Source organism: Carlito syrichta, unplaced genomic scaffold (assembly GCF_000164805.1).
Source record: "Carlito syrichta isolate Samal-C Ts95f unplaced genomic scaffold, Tarsius_syrichta-2.0.1 Scaffold303714, whole genome shotgun sequence".
Classification (NCBI taxonomy): Eukaryota; Metazoa; Chordata; class Mammalia; order Primates; family Tarsiidae; genus Carlito; species Carlito syrichta.
The window spans coordinates 6678-12116 of NW_007247810.1; the positions used below are offsets into that span (position 1 = coordinate 6678).

Consider the following 5439-nt stretch of genomic DNA (forward strand, 5'->3'; position numbering starts at 1 on the left):
TCAGATTTGAAAACTCATGTCTCCTCTGATAAGTACACAGGAATGATTTCTCCAGTCTGTATATTTTGCATAAATTGTGATTGTTTAATGAAATATTTCTTTTATAATTAGAGTCAATGTATGTTTACATTGCTTCTTCTTCATATTTACCTAACAACATTTTCCAAGAAAAATTGAAATTTATGAGTCTCATCATCTTCCTCAGTCCAGCACAGCTGCCTTCCATCTAAGGGTTTTTGACACTCTCAGGATGTGGATTTTTACACCGTGTCTCTCGCACAATAATACGTTGCTGAGTCCTCAGGTCTCAAACTGCTCAGCTCCATGTAGGCTGTGTTTGTTGATGTGTCACTGGTCATGGTGACTCTGCCCTGGAACTTCTGGGCATAGTTTGTTCCACCACTGCTAGGGTTGATTCTTCCCATCCACTCAAGCCCTTCTCCATTGGACTGTCGCACCCAGTTCATAGCATAACCTGTGAAGGTTTATCCAGAAGCCTTGCAGGAGATCTCACTGAGGTTCCCGGTTTCTTCACTCAGCCCCAGACTGTACCAGCTGCACCTGGGATTGGACACCTGTGGACAGAAGACAGGGGTAGTTGAAATCTCCCTGAACAGGCGTGGTCCCTTCCTAAGCCCTGGGATGTGAAAGCCCCTTACCTGTAGCTGCTGCCACCAAGAAGAGGATTCTCCAGCTCCAATCCATGATGAGGAGTTGTGCTCTCAGGGGCTTCTCTAGGGAAGGGAATTGGTTGGTGGATGCTGCTCTCGGTACAGATATATCTGTATTTACCTTGATAGTACTCAGATTATTTGCATATTCATTAGAAATGGCAATTTATAGCTGAAAAATGCTCCAGCATGACATGGAGAAAATAGATAACACATGAACCATGTAACCATGGTGCTGAAGCCCAAGTTGTAATTCTTGTTTAATAATGCTTGTCCACTCTTATGCCCAGAAGTTCTTGAACCCAGAACTTATAAGAAAATGGCCACAGGAAAATTGCTGTGAGCCACCCCATGTTCCAGTGGCACACAGGTACACAAGCCTTTCTGGGCTTTTTCTCTGCAAATCTACCTCCTGGGAAAATGTTACTCATGATATTTTCAGACATTCAATTAATTAAACCATGCATGTTCACATTCTGTTAATATGTTTGAAATCACTAGAAATTTATTTCTTTGAATGTGTTTCTCATTGTGTTTGGTTTAATTCGTGCTCCAAGTAGAGTACAAAGCTTAAAAATCACATCACTGGTTTTACTAAATTCCTATTTTACCTTTTTCTGATTTTTTGTTTTGAAACCAAAAGACTCATGCTGAGAAACCCCTCCTCTCTCATCTTCATGTGCATCTGCTTCAGGGCCATGAAACTGCTTGGTGTGTCCTGAGCACCCCCTGTTGCCCAGATCCTGCTCTGTAGAGAAATTTCTGTCTGGCCTCACAGAGAATCTTCCCCTCTCTATCCTAGAAAGAAAAGTACACGTGTCTAAAATGCTGCTTCTGTGATACCATATGCTTTTTTTGTTTTGTTTAATTTTTATTTAGTTAATATATTTATTTGCATTTTAAATATGTGGGGTACAATTCCCCTTGCTAAAAACAGTTAATACTATGAAGTATGGCTCAAGTAAGATAATTTTTGAAACCCATCAGGAGACCCTACCCAAGTGTTGTTGAGTCTAGAACTACTAGAAATATTTGAGGGATCTCTTTATCTTTTTTAGAGTCATATGGTGAGAGTTCACATCATGCAGTACCTTCAATACAGACCCCAATGGCTAAAAACCCTCATACAAAAATGATGCAATTACATACCCACCACATACTCAAACAAGCAAATGGCTCAATCACTTTGAATAATTTTTAAAGTACTAGGTCCCTCATTTTCTTTCTTCATAGTATCTAGAACATTGGAGGTGCCCACCTCACTAGACCTGAGTATGTGACTTTCTCCTAAAAATGGGCCAAAAGAAAGCAGGATACAAGAGGAGTCTTGGGAAGTGCATGCATGTTGGGCTCACCTCTTCCCACCTGGGAACCAACATGTTCCTCCTTAAAAATTAATCAGAGTCCAAGGAAGAAGTTATCTACCTGTTCTAGGTCTGTAAACTGTTGGGGTTAGAGTCTTCAAAGTACTCTATAGCCCTGGAGTTTTTCATTTCTGTTGTTTTTGGATTTCCCTAAGTTCTTCTCCTCAGCCAGTGTCTATGCGTTGCCCTTGTTCATCTTTAATCCAGATTAATAATGTTGATGAGAAGTAAGGAGTGTGGCACAGGATCATGATGTGTAGTTATAATTTAAATCCATTGGTGTTTTGGCCTTCTTTCTCTGTTCTCTGACCTCTGCAAAGGATGTCCAGATGTACAGATACTTTTCACTTTTTTTACTGTCTCCCTTATCCCAAAACAATTTTCTTACACCTTGCCTATATTTATTTATTTGCATGGTAAAGGGAGGATGGGTGTGATGTCTGCAATGGAAAATAATTCTTTTCTTACACATAGATAAACGTTATGCAAAAGTTCTTCCATTGGATAGTGCATCTAGTTGAGCCTTTGCGTATATGTCAGTAATTAGTCCTGAACATTTCAGAGCCAAAATCGTATCTATTTTCACTGTCATTATGAGAAGTGTAGGTCCTCGAGGAAAGTGGAGTGCAAGGTGTGGGGGCTCCAGAAGCTCTTCCCCTCAGAATAGTTTGTACTTGCTGCCAGATATTCATGGTAATTACCTTGCAAGTGTCACTGTTTGAGACTCCATAAATTTCTGATCCAAATAAGATGATCTCCCCTGTGATTCTGTGTAGTCCTATTTCTATTTTGTAGAGGAGATTGTTTTTCCTGTAATAATACTTATATGATGGATTTTTTAAAATACTGTTTTCTTGATTGTCAGAAATTATCGTAAATATGGTGTGATGCCTTTGAAGATTAATGGAGTAAAGCACGAAAGGACCCTGAAGTCACCGTTGACCTATTACTCAAAGCAGGCATTTTATCTCACTGTGTATAAGTAACACTGGAGAAAGTTCTGTCTTCCTTTCCTGCTATTATGGGGACTCAGCATGAGCAGCACGTGAGTTTCTGAGAAACTCCTTCAGTACTGGGATTTAGACAACAGAAACACATCCTCTATTATCAGAATAAAAATGGAAAAGTGGGAGGTATGAGAGTAAGACCTAGAAATACATAAAATGGATTATTAGGAAGGGTGATTGGATCAGTTCTGAATCATGTGTACCAGAGGAAGATGGATGTGACACTGACTATGTTTTTAGGGACACTGGCCCTGGTCCAGCAACCCTGTGACCCTTAATCTTTTTTTTTTTGAGTTGGAGTCTCACTCTGTCGCACAGACTGGAGTGCAGTGGCCGCTCCGGGCTCCGGTGATCCTTCCTCCTCAGCCTTCTGAGTGGCCTGAATTATAGGCGTGTGCTACCACGCCTGGCTGATTTTTTGTAGAGATGAGGTCTCTCTGCCCAGGTGGGTCTCGAACCCGCGGGCTCAGGCAATCCACTCACCACAGCCTCCCAAAGGCATGGGATTGCAGGCTGAGCCACCGAGCCCAACTGACCCTTAATCTTACTTTCAACTTCTATTCATGTCAGGAAACATTCCAGATCCCTGCCCCGAATCTCTTAGAATACACTTCTCATATCACTAGGGCATCCTCAGGATTCTGAGCCTCATGAACACAAGAGGGTGTGTTCAGGACTAAAGCCACACTCTGGCTTCAGTGCAAGTGAGAGTGTGTCCTGAAATTAAAAATAAAGAATCTGACAAGAACATCGTGTATCTTGAGATGTTGAATGTTACTACAGAATTTCACATCTAGGCAGATTCCCAAAGAAATCAGTGGCGATGTAGTTGTAGACATGGCAGTAAACCAGTCCTCAGCAACCATCTGCACCTGCTCCTGAGAAGGACTGAGTGCCTGGTGACCCTGAGCCCTCTGGTGGTTGTGTTGCCCCTATGGGACATCTGTTTCTAGGCTCAGACTGAGGTCTCTCACCTCTGTTCTCCTACAGCAATATAAAGCTGTATCCTTGGATCTCAGACTGCTCATATGCAAACACAGCGTGTTCTGAGAACCATCCCTTGAGATGCTGAATATGACTTTCACAAAAATGGCATATTCTGTCGTGTAACTATGAGCTTTGTCTGTAACAAGACCAACCAACTCCAGTCTTGTTTTCCAGAGCCTGGCACACTAATTGCATATAGTAGTCACTGAACGTGAATCCAGAGGTTGCACAGGAGTGTCACAGAGAACCTCCAATCTGGTCTAAACCTCCCCAATCTCCACCAGCTCCACCATTCACAGGACTCCTGCAAACACAGAGACATTCTGGTCAGAAACTGCCACACATATTCACTCTTTCTCTCACTCACATTCTCTCACTCTCTCAATATCTCTAGTCTCTTTGAATTACCATTGAAAACAGCAAGACAGAAAAGTCAGCTAAGTCCACACTCCATATTGCTTTAACTGTGTTCAGTCCTGCTCCCTGAATGGGAACACATGAGAATCATAGGACTGAGACTACTCTCCCAGAGCTGCAGGATTAAGTCTGGGCTGGTTTTCAACAGAAGAAGGTGGACCCTATTTGCATGTTTCCAACTGTATGGCAAGTTTTGGGGTGGGATTCCTAAAAGAATGAAGAGTCCAGAGCAGATGGGAGTGTCATGAGGGAGATTGGTGAAAAGAATGGCATTTGGAAAAGGTAGATTCTCATTGTTTTATCATGCCTTCAAAAATATGTAGCACTTAAATTTTTGGTTTTTATTTTCAGGGATGTCTTGTGTGTTGTCTGTTCTCCATCAGCTATTTCATCTTAAATTATTTATTTGTTTATATGCAATAGCTTTAATAAGGCATTTTTGACACATAATAAACATCACATAATTATTTACGTGCATAGTTTGATACATACCAACACTGGTGCTTACGTGGTAATCAATCATAAAAACCAGTGTAATGAACAAATAATCACTCTTAAAGTTGTCTCTTGCTTTTTTGTCATTTTTCCCTCCCAGTCATGCCCTACTCCCACCATGTCTGAGTCAGTCACTTATCTTTTTTACTTTAATTTACTTTAAACTTGTTTAGAGAATTTAAAAAATGAGATATCTAGTACGTACTTTATTTGTGTGGATTCTCACACTGTATTATTGTGAGTAAATAAAAAAACTGTTACATATCAATAGTCTATTAACACAATGGATACCATTAAAATCAATGAATCTTTCATTCTTTGTTTAATAAAAACTACACAATATTTGCATTATTTATAGTTTCTGAATTCTACAAATACATATCCTACTATGCTTGGAGATGTAGACATATAAAAACATTTTGTTAGTTTTTTTTCAAAGCATCTATCTTGAAGAAAATAAAAATTAACAATTTTCTTGGTTACATCAGATAATTACTG

At 40.2% G+C, this 5439-nt stretch overlaps 1 pseudogene; it reads right to left on the reverse strand.

Annotated features, from left to right (window-relative positions):
* Window positions 1-260: 260 nt before the first annotated feature.
* LOC103261477 lies at window positions 261-705 on the reverse strand (annotated as a pseudogene).
* Between the last annotated feature and the right edge of the window lie 4734 nt (window positions 706-5439).